Source organism: Bidens hawaiensis, unplaced genomic scaffold (assembly GCF_021521415.1).
Source record: "Bidens hawaiensis isolate Kalapana, Puna unplaced genomic scaffold, B.hawaiensis_p1.1 tig00037291_1, whole genome shotgun sequence".
Lineage (NCBI taxonomy): Eukaryota > Viridiplantae > Streptophyta > Magnoliopsida > Asterales > Asteraceae > Bidens > Bidens hawaiensis.
This window is the reverse complement of record NW_027496520.1, coordinates 93,693-105,920: the sequence shown is the minus strand read 5'-3', so window position 1 is coordinate 105,920 and position 12,228 is coordinate 93,693.

Here is a 12,228-nt window from a genome sequence, read left to right as displayed (position 1 = left end):
AGATATTATTAGGGTCTGGTCCCTAACATCACAGATATTATTAGGGTCTGGTCCCTAACATCACAGATATTATTAGGGTCTGGTCCCTTGTTTTCGAATATTAGTAGGGTTCGATTCCCTCTTCGTTACCATACAACCATACATCATACCTCGAGTATTATTAGGGCTCGGTACCCTTTTCGTAACCATACAACCATACAAGCATCATTTCCTTCCTTTATTAACTTTATTATGTTCATACACATAAACATACATATCATACTTGCCATATTTATAACGTTACAACCTGACAGTACGTGCAATATCCGAAGATCGTTCACATACCATCAAGCAATCGTTCATACATATCATACTTACCATATTTATAACGTTACAACCTGACAGTACGTGCAATATCCGAAGATCGTTCACGTACCATCAAGCAATCATTCATACATAACATACTTACCATATTTATAACGTTACAACCTGACAGTACGTGCAATATCCGAAGATCGTTCACGTACCATCAAGCAATCATTCATACATAACATACTTACCATATTTATAACGTTACAACCTGACAGTACGTGCAATATCCGAAGATCGTTCACGTACCATCAAGCAATCATTCATACATATCACATATATCACATATGGCATACACTTATCACTTAGGATAAATGTATTAACAACACATCAAGTATGCACACAGCCCCGAAAACATAACAAGGAATGGGGCTAGAAACTCACCTGGATCCTGTTACGCTCGCCGTTGATCGTAATTCCTTTCTTTAACTGGGCCGGCTAACTGTATAATATTTACACATATCAATTAACTACTACTACTCGTTTTGTATTTCTATCTATATATGACCCACAACGAACGGGGGTCCGGGGGCAGCGCCCCTGGCAGCGGGGTTCTAGGGGCGGCAGCCCCTAGCGGGGTCCAAGGGGCAGAGCCCCTGGCTGGGGTTAAGCTGCCAGGTCAGCTTGGAAAAATTTTATTTTCGATAACTGCCTTAACACATTTTCCATTAGGTTTTTAATTTATTTTCTAAGCGAACTTCACTTTAGGCGAAGTTAAACCGTAGGCGAACTTGGCTTCAGGCGAAGTTAAACCTTAGGCGAACTTGGCTTTTAGGCGAAGTTAAACCTCAGGCGAACTTGGCTTTTAGGCGAAGTTAAACCTCAGGCGAACTTGGCTTTTAGGCGAAGTTAAACCTCAGGCGAACTTGGCTTTTAGGCGAAGTTAAACCTCAGGCGAACTTGGCTTTTAGGCAAAGTTAAACCTTAGGCGAAGTTACCATTTCAGCGAAGTTGCCATCAGGCGAACTTGGCTTCAGGCGAACTTATCATCAGGCGAACTTGGCTTGCAGGCGAAGTTCATCAGGCGAACTTAGCTTGCAGGCGAAGTTCATCGCTTGAAGGCGAAGTTGCCCAGATGAAGGCGAAGTTGTCGCGCTGCAGATCTGTTTGCCCATAACTCCTTCGTTTCTTAGCCAAATAACTCGATTTTGGTACCCACGGAATCGTATGATCGGCGCCTACAAATCCCAACCATCAAATCGGCCTAAAATCGACGTTTTAGGGGTCCGATTTGGGCAGTTGTGTTTCGGGTCCGATTAACCCGTCAAATCCTAACCATTTTCAGTAATATTAGCTTTGCGGGATTAGTTCTTACCTTTCCAACTCAGATCTACCAGCAAAATCTCGGGTCTCGACTTCGGATCTCGGTCGGTTATGTGTTTGTTTTTGAGTGTGTAAAAGAGAAAGATGGAAATAAAATGATATCTTGGGCTTGGGATGGGTATTTATATCTCTCAAGCCCACGGACCCAAAGCCCATTCTCATTTAACCCATCTTACGTAATCTAAGCCCATGACCCGTTCCTTACTCGACATTAAATAACTAAAACGTGAAATCACTAAACATAACTTTCTTTTATTTAACATTATAAATTTTAGGATGTTACACAAGTCGTGATGAGTGTCTGAAAAAAAAGTAAGAAAAATTTTCAGTTTGTCATATCATCCCCTAGTAGAAAGAAATTTCGTCCCGAAATTTAATTCATACCTCCGGTGATGTTTGACGGTTTGCCGGGTTTCGCGGTTTTCGGTGTTTGGTTAGCCCTTCAAAAAGGTGAGGATACTTTTTCATCATTTGATCCTCGCGTTCCCACGTGAACTCCGGTCCACGTCTCGAGTTCCAACGAACCTTAACGATTGGAATTTTGCTGTGCTTGAGCGTTTTGGTTTCCCAATCCAAAACCTCGACTGGTTCCTCAATGAAACGTAACTGTTCATCAACTTGTAGTTCCTCCAAAGGGACTACTTGGGTTTCATCAGATAGGCATTTCTTCAAATTTGATACGTGGAATACACCATGTACGCCACTGAGTTCTGTTGGTAGGTCCAGTCGGTACGCCACCGGACCAATGCGCTTAGTTATCCGGTACGGACCAACATATCGTGGGTTGAGTTTGTTTCGCTTCCCAAAGCGAACCACACATTTCCAAGGTGAGACTTTGAGTAACACCCGATCGTTCACTTGAAATTCGAGAGGTTTTCGGCGCTTGTCGGCGTAACTCTTTTGGCGATCTCGTGTTGCTGCCATGCGATTTCGGATTTGAACAATCTTTTCCGAGGTTTCGAGTACCAGTTCCGGACCAGTGATTTGGCTATCACCCACCTCTGCCCAGCAGAGTGGTGATCGGCACTTCCGTCCGTACAGCGCTTCAAACGGCGCTGCCTTAATACTTGCGTGGTAGCTGTTATTATACGAAAACTCTACCAAGGGAAAGTGGGGTTCCCAACTTTTTCCGAAATCTAAAACGCATGCACGCAACATATCCTCCAGGGTCTGAATAGTCCGTTCACTTTGCCCATCCGTCTGAGGATGGTATGCTGTACTCATATCGAGACGGGTGCCCAGTGCGCTTTGCAGCGACTTCCAAAAGTGTGAGGTAAAACGAGAATCTCGATCGGAAATGATCGAGACAGGCACTCCGTGTCTAGACACCACTTCTTTCATGTATACGCAGTCAGTCTTTCCATTTTGTCCGTTTCCTTAATTGCTAGGAAGTGTGCCGATTTAGTCAACCGGTCAACGATCACCCAGATGGTATCGCATCCCGTCGGCGTCTTAGGCAAACCCGTAATAAAATCCATTGAGATGTGTTCCCATTTCCACATTGGGAGTTCCGGTTGTTGCAGTAGACCAGATGGTTTCTGGTATTCTATCTTGACTCTGGCACAAGTCAAACATTTGCTCACGTAGGTGGCAATGTCGGCTTTCATGTTCGGCCACCAGTAAAGTGCCTTTAAATCATGATACATTTTATCTGAGCCAGGGTGGATAGAATATCGGGACTTGTGAGCTTCGTCCATCACTAGAGTTCTCAACTCTCCGTATCGTGGAACCCAAATCCGGTTCTCAAAATATCGGACCCCGTCCGATTTGGTTTCAAGTTGCTTGCTCATGCCCCGCATGAGTTCCGATGGAAAATTATCACCTTTCAAAGCTTCCAGTTGCGCATAGCGAATCTGATCGGGTAAGCTGGCATGAATCGTGAGTTGCAATGCTCTCACCCGTCTGGGTTTATCTGTTTCTTTTCTGCTGAGGGCGTCGGCCACCACATTGGCCTTGCCAGGGTGGTACTTGATGGCACAATCATAATCTTTAAGCAGCTCGACCCAACGACGCTGTCGCATGTTCAGCTCCTTCTGATCGTAGATATGTTGGAGACTCTTGTGGTCGGTGTAAATGGTAAACTTGGTACCGTACAAGTAATGCCTCCATATCTTAAGAGCAAACACCACAGCTCCGAGTTCCAAATCATGGGTCGTGTAGTTCTTCTCGTGAACCCGTAGTTGTCTAGAGGCGTAGGCTATAACCTTCTCGAGTTGCATCAGCACACAACCGAGACCTTGTATAGATGCGTCACAGTGTACCTCAAAATTTTCCGTTCCCTCGGGGAGGGCTAAAATAGGGGCGCTACAAAGCTTGGTTTTCAACAGTTGAAAAACGGATTCTTGCGCGTCACCCCAGTTGTACTTAGTGCCCTTGTGGGTCAAAGCGGTGAGGGGTTGAGCAATCTTTGAAAATCCCTCGATGAAACGCCGGTAGTAGCCGGCCAGTCCTAGGAATTGTCGCACCTCAGTCGGAGTCTTAGGTGCTTCCCAGTTTTTTTGATGGCCTCTACCTTACCGGGATCGACATGGATACCATTCTCGTTGATCACATGTCCTAAAAAGTGAACCTCGCGAAGCCAAAATTCACATTTCGAGAGTTTAGCATACAGTTGTTCCTTCTTCAGTAGTTCCAGAATTATCCTTAAGTGCTCTTCGTGGTCAGTCTCGTTCTTGGAGTAGACGAGAATATCATCAATGAAAACAATCACAAACTTGTCGAGGTACGCCTTGCATACTCGATTCATGAGATCCATAAATACGGCTGGTGCGTTGGTTAGGCCAAAAGGCATAACCGAAAACTCGTAGTGACCATACCGTGTTCTGAAAGCCGTCTTTGAAATATCTTCTTCGCGCACTCTCAGCTGGTGGTAACCGGATCGTAGATCGATCTTCGAGTAGTAACTCGATCCCTGAAGCTGGTCAAACAAATCATCAATTCGGGGTAAAGGATAACGGTTCTTGACCGTCACCTTGTTCAACTCCCGGTAGTCGATGCACATTCGGAAAGTCCCGTCTTTCTTTCGGACAAACAAGACAGGGGCTCCCCATGGCGATGAGCTAGGTCGGATAAAACCTTTATCCAACAAATCTTGCAACTGAGTGGACAACTCCTGAAGTTCCGCCGGTGCGAGTCGATACGGGGCTCGTGCTATGGGTGCTGCACCGGGTGTCAACTCGATTTGAAATTCGACTTGACGAATAGGAGGGAGTCCGGGCAAATCCTCCGGGAAAACTTCTGGAAAGTCTCGCACAACCGGTATGTCTTCAATTCGTTTCTCCTCCGCGGGTTTCTCAACAATCTGCGCCAAAATTGCCGGATGACCCTTTCGTAGATACTTCTGTGCCTTCAAAAGGGTAATGACGCTGGTGGTCATGCCGCTTCTCTCGCCTCGGACCGAAATGATCTCGCCGGAAGGGGTGGTGATATGGACTATCTTATCATGGCATATAATCTCCGCTCGGTTCTCGGATAACCAGTCCATGCCGACCACGACATCGAAACTACTAAGCGTAAAAGGAATAAGGTCGATGTCAAAGACATGACCTGACAGTTTCAACTTACATCCCGCAAGTATATGAGTTGTTACTACAGTTTTACCGTTAGCTAATTCAACAGGAAACTTAGCGTCTAACGGGGTTGGAGTAAGGTCTAAAAGTTGGCTAAAAGTTTTTGACACAAAACTCCTATTAGCTCCAGTGTCAAACAAAACAGAAGCAAAACAATCGTTTACAGGGAACTTACCAGACACCACATGCGGATCATTGCGGGCTTGACCCGATCCAATCACAAACGCTCTTCCTTTGCCATTTCCTCCACCATTACTGCCACTTCCATTACCCCCATTATTGTCATTCTGTTTCAGCTTGGGGCAATCCTTCCGGAAATGACCTTCCTGTCCACATTCAAAACATCCCTTAGTCGTCATCGGTGGCTTAGTAGCACCCTTCGCCGCAAGGTCAACTCTACATTCCTTCGCTTGGTGACCTATCTTTCCGCATCTTTGACACTTGACACGGTCACACTGACCAACATGATGAAAGTTGCACCTGTTGCACTTTGGATATTTCCCAGCATATCCGCTCGAAATCTGCCTGCTACCGTTGTTGTTGTGATTCTGAGTGTTGAAACTCCGAGTAAATTCGGGCTTACGGTAGTGGTGTTGCGGTGGGAGGTTTGAGGATGAAGATCTGGTGTTGTCAAACTTTCTCTTCCCGCTGTTCGGGTTGCTGTTGTTGTTACTGTTGCTGACGTGGTCATTACTCGGGTTGTCACGGACTTTAACAGTCGAACCCCTCGGTGGTAACGCACCCTGGGTCACAGCCTGATCCGTCAGTTTGTGAGCCAAACGGATCGCTTGCTGGATCGTGGCTGGTCTGGAAGACGTCACCATACCCTGAATCTGTGGTGCTAACCCATCAATGTACATCTCTATCCTCTTGCTCGGCGGAACCACCATCCGCGGACACATCACAGCCAACTCGTGCGAACGAGTAGTGTAGGCTTCAATCTCCGAACCCACCATCTTCAACAACCAAAACTCCGATTCTAACTTCGAAATTTCCTCCCTCGGACAGTACTCCTCTCGCATCATGTTTTTGAACTCCTCCCAGTTCATCGCGTTAGCCAGTTCCAATCCAAGGATCTGGACGTTCGAATTCCACCAAGTGAGGGCGGAATCCTCAAGTGTCCCAGCAGCGAATTTGACCCTACTGGCAGGGGGACAGTTACACATCTCAAAGGCCGACTCGGCCTTCTCAGCCCAACGCAGGAAGCCTATAGCTCCCTCAGTGCCCTTAAACGTACTGGGCTTGCAGTCTAGGTAGTTCTTGAAGGTACATGTTCCATTCGGACCTCCTGTTTGATTCTGAACGTGTGCAGCTAAAGCGGCCGCCACATGGTCATTCAGCAGAGTTTGGAGTTCAGCTGCAGTCATGCTGATGTTACCACGTCCTCGTCCAGCGTTTCTTCCGGCCATTTCCTAGAATCACAGTATAAAATGTTAAACATGAATTTTTCTTTCATATACAACACACCATACATGTAATAAAAGATAGGTAAGAAAGAAAAAAAAAAAGAAACAACATCACATCACAACCACATATTAGTCTAAATAAAAATTCATGATTAAAACCATTGTATTCGCTACAAAGTATTTCCAATCAATCCTTATAATCGTAGAAAAATAATAGTTAGGATGGAGACAACCCCTCCATCTAAGTGTCATCATCACTAGATGTCGTCATCTGAGGACACTTCTGAATGTGCCTCCTCCTCAGCCGGTTCTTCCTGTGGTTCCTCTTCGGGTTCCTCCTCAGGATCTTCCTCAGGATCTTCTTCAGGATCTTCTTCAGGCTCTGCCTCGGGCTCGGCCTCAGGCTCTGCCTCAGGTTCTGCTGCGTTCTGAGCAAGTTGCATTTGTAGGATATCGCAACGTTCTAACGCTATCTCAGTTCGGGTCCTTGCTTCTTGGAGTTGCTCTTTCAAGTCTATCATTTCGGCTTGCATCTTCATCATAACCTTCATCTGTTGATCACTAGCCCCTTGCATATCTTTCATTGCCGCCGCCATGCGGGCAATCTCCTCCTTATTCTCGGTTTCGTCTTTTAACAATCTGGAAACGTTCTCTCTCGTGTAGCGCATGTAACCCACATCACGCTCCAAACAAGAAACGACAGCTGCGAGAACTCGCTCCACAGGTTCGGTTATGGGTGGTAGAGTGTTAGGATAAGCAGGATGGTTCGGGTGAGGCAATGGGGGAACTTGTTCACGGTAGACCATACGTCTGATCATGTTGGGGTACCAATCCCAGCTAACGTCGTTTTCATACAGGCCTCCGGATAGGCGGTACCTCTTCGGTGCAGGAGCTTCGAGTTCCGGGACTACACGGGGTGGCGAGGCAGTAGGTAACTGCGGTTCCTTCCCGTGAGCATGCGTCATCGAATCGGATGATGATGAGGGTGGCGTCGACATTCCTACAGGTAAGCCGTGTATATGCGCGCGTATGAGTGAAAGAGGTAAAGAAATAAGATTTCAAGACTACACAAACCTATGCAGTGCGTATCATTATAACTAATGGGTCGTCGCGGTTATAGTCTAGTATGCATGCAGCTTCTAGTTCGCTATAACCAATGGCTCTGATACCAATCTGTCACACCCTCAAAATCCACTAACGGAGTTTTACCGTCAGAGGGTGTGAACTGGCAGGATCGGAATCATTAGTTATAATCAAACCAAAGAAAAAACGTTTAAATGTAAGTAAGTGCGGAAGCGTAAAACCTTAATTCAAAAGTTGCGTCACGCAGGACGACTTAAAACCAAATGTAACTGTTAAAATTAAGTTTGCAGAATAAAGATGTTTTCAATTAATGCATGCTCCTAAACCGCGCGCCCGCCTCGGCTACCTGAGAATAACATACTAAAAGTGTCAACACAAGGTTGGTGAGTTCACAAGTTAAATAAGATAAATCGTTTAGCGTTTTGCGTAACCTCGTTACGGCGTTTCAGTGTTGCGTAACCCCGTTACGACGTTTAAGTGTTGCGTAACCCCGTTACGACGTTTAAGTGTTGCGTAACCCCGTTACGACGTTTAAGTGTTGCGTAACCCCGTTACGACGTTTAAGTGTTGCGTAACCCCGTTACGACGTTTAAGTGTTGCATTACCAGATAGTGTTATGTCAAATTATATATCGATAGGTAGCTAATCTATACAACAAGTATCGCTAAGTGGTTCGCGACCGAAGCTGACTGTTTATCAAGTGCCCGTCACCAGGTCAATCCAGACCATGGTAAGTGTTAGCCAAAATTACACCCACTCAACCTCCAGTTGAGCTTAACGTCGGGTGGGGTTTGTCAAACCCAGTAGTACTACTCAACAGTGACTCGCTATTCCAAATATTAACCGGTCCGATGTGTGGGACTTCAAATGTTACGTTTGCCGCTTAGCCTTTACAAGTGATATATAATTTATAACAAAATCTTAAATATGCGTTTATCTCAGAAAATATGTTTATCGGAGTATGTTATCTCCCCCAAGTGAAAAACGTTTGAAAACAGTTCAAAGAGCGGGGTAAGTGAAACTCACTGTTTGCGAAGAATATCCCGATATAGATCACCAAGTGATGCGCGTCGTAGAAACTCTCTAGCGTTCTAAATAACAAAGAGATTTTCTAAGTATCGGTACGTTTAACGAGTCTCTAGACTCGGCACATAATACCTATGCACGTAACAGATTTCGTGTTTCGTTTGTGAATCGTGTGTGACTTAAACAAGTACAATTGTGATACGATACATGAGTGAGCAATTACTTTCGTGTCACGTACTAATAACATACTTTACTAGCAATTATCCCCGTAAGGGCATTTTGGTCAACAAACAAAGATTAACTAACCATTATTCCCCATAAGGGCAATTTGGTCAATTCATGGCAATCAATTTACAACTATTCCCCGCAAGGGTATTTTGGTCAAAAACAACAATTTTATAAAAACTATCATATTTCATGCATTTTTACACAACTCAGCAGCTAGTTTCATTATGACAGAATTTTTACTTGAAAGATTGCACTAGTTCACCGATCATAACGTCTCAATTAATTCACCAAAAATCACCACAGAAGCATACATATCTTAGGTTTCCAGAACATATTTTATCTTATTTTTATTCCACATATTTTTCTTATAATGACCAAAACATTACAGCAAACTCATATCAGTCAGATTCATGCGCAACAGAATGTTATTTGCAATTCCCGTTAAACGAAAAATCCAATAAATGCAAGACCACTTGGGTTTGGTTCCTAACTCAATGAGTCAACTTCCAGAAGTGGAACCAACCCAATTGGCCTCGTGGTTCATGAGATATAACATTTACAACTTAACCTAACAGCAGGTCTAGAAGCTCAGCTTTGCACCACGTTTTTGTAAAATCATAAAAGTACACTTATACTTGTCCAAAAATTTCAAACTTATACTTCATGAAAACTAGACTCAACCTAATTTACTGCAGTACCCACAATCTCAACCAATTTTCACGTTTACACTTCGTTACAGTCACTTGAACATCGTACACACATTCTGTCCAGATTCTGTTCACATCAAAACTCAACAATTTCACTAGCCATGGATCACAAATAAGTCATATAACATGCTAGACACTAATACTACTATCCATGCATCTCAATTACACCATACATACAAGATTAGGGTTTGTGTTTTAACTCAAATCAAAGACAACAATGAATCATGCAATACTATCAAAACTAGTTATCAAATCATCACTAATACACCATCAAATAAACAAGAATCATATGAACACCATGCATAGGAAAAAGTCGGACCTAGGGTTTGCAAGTTATACCTTCAAAACACCAATACAAGCAAGAGGAAGGTAGGAGATGATTAGAAACGGGTGTAGGATGCTTCAATTGTGAAAACCCAAGATTAAAACCAAGTGTTTGGTGTGTGTTTGTGAGCCGATCGCACGGAGGGGGGGGTCTAGCTGCCGTCGGTTTTTGTGAGGGGAAGGAGAGGAGTTAGGGTTTGTGATAATGATATATTTATAGATATACAAGTTACACTCTAGTCCCTAAACTTCCAAATGTTATATCTCTAGCCTAAATAGTTGGTTCCTGTTTCTTGTTTAACATTCCACATAACAATCAAGTAACACACATATATCTAACACATAATTAACACATAATTATTGTTTTGACGTTTGTCGTTTGTTTATCAATCGTTTGCGTCAACTCGTTTGCGTTTCGGTGCAAATCCCGAAAGACTACACATGTAGTAAGTGTTAAGCGTCATTTAAACCCTAGTTTAAATGTAATGAAGTGTGCGTTATAGATTTAACGATCTTAAAGTTTGAATTGACGGAGTTGAGTTAACGGGGTTAACCTGAAATTGACGATTGTCACATGAACATTCTGATATGCAAACATGTTTTTAACTATTATTACTTGAGTTTTAAGTCGTCCTGCGTGACGCAACTTTTGTCTTTTGGTTTTTACGCTTCCGCACTTATTTTTCATTTAAACGTTTTTTATATGGTTTGATTATAACTAATGATTCCGATCCTGTTAGTTCACACCCTCTGATGGTAAAACTCCGTTAGTGGATTTTGAGGGTGTGACAGATTGGTATCAGAGCCATTGGTTATAGCGAACTAGAAATTGCATGCATACTAGACTATAACCGCGACGACCCATTAGTTATAATGATACGCACTGCATAAGTTTGTGTAGTCTTTGTTATCTTATCTCTTTACCTCTTTCGCTCATACGCGCGCGCATACACGGCTTACCTGTAGGGATGTCGACGCCACCATCATCATCATCGTCCGATCAGATGACTCATGCTCATGGGAAGGTACCGCAGCTACCTACCTCATCGCCACCCCGTGTAGTCCCGGAACTCGAAGCTCCCGCACCGAAGAGGTATCGCTTATTCGGAGGCATGTACGAAAACGAAGTTAGTTGGGATTGGTACCCTAATATGATCAGGCGTATGGTCTATCGTGAACAAGTTCCCCCGCTACCTCACCCGAACCATCCTGCTTACCCCAACACCCTACCACCTATAACCGAACCTGTAGAGCGTGTGCTCGCAGCTGTTGTTTCTTGTTTGGAGCGTGATGTTGGTTACATGCGCTATACGAGAGCTAACGTTTCCGGACTGTTAAAAGATGGAACCGAAACTAAAGAGGAAATTTCACGCATGACAGCGGCAATGAAGGAAATGCAAGAGGCTAGTGATCAACAGATGAAGATTATGAGAAAGATGCAAGCCGAGATGATAGACTTGCAAGAGCAACTCCAAGTAGCAAGGACTCGAACCGAGATAGCTTTAAAGCGTTGCGATGTCTTACAGACGCAAATTGCTCAGAATCCGAGGAAGATCCCGAGGAGGAACCCGAAGAAGAACCGGAGGAAGAACCGGCTGAGCCGGAGGCACACTCAGAGGTGTCCTCAGTCGATGACATCTGAGAATGATAACACCTAGATGTCTGGAAGAAACGCTGGACACGGACGTGGTAACATCAACTTGACTGCAGCAGAACTCCAAACTCTGCTGAATGACCACGCGGCGGCCGCTCTAGCCGCACATGTCCAAAACCAAGCTAGAGATCCAATTGGAACGTGTACCTTCAAGAATTACCTTGACTGCAAGCCCAGTACGTTTAAGGGCACTGAGGGAGCTATAGGCTTCCTGCGTTGGGCTGAGAAGGCCGAATCGGCGTTTGAGATGTGTAATTGTCCCCAGGGTCAAATTTGCTGCTGGAACACTTGAAGATTCCGCCCTCACTTGGTGGAATTCAAACGTGCAGATCCTTGGATTGGAACTGGCTAACGCTATGAACTGGGAGGAGTTCAAGAACATGATGCGAGAAGAGTACTGTACTAGGGAGGAGATTGCAAAGTTGGAGTCAGAGTTTTGGTCATTGAAGATGGTGGGTTCAGAAATCGAGGCCTACACTACCCGTTCTCACGAGTTGGCCGTGATGTGTCCACGGATGGTAGACTCACCGAGTAAGAGGATTGAAATGTATATTGATGGG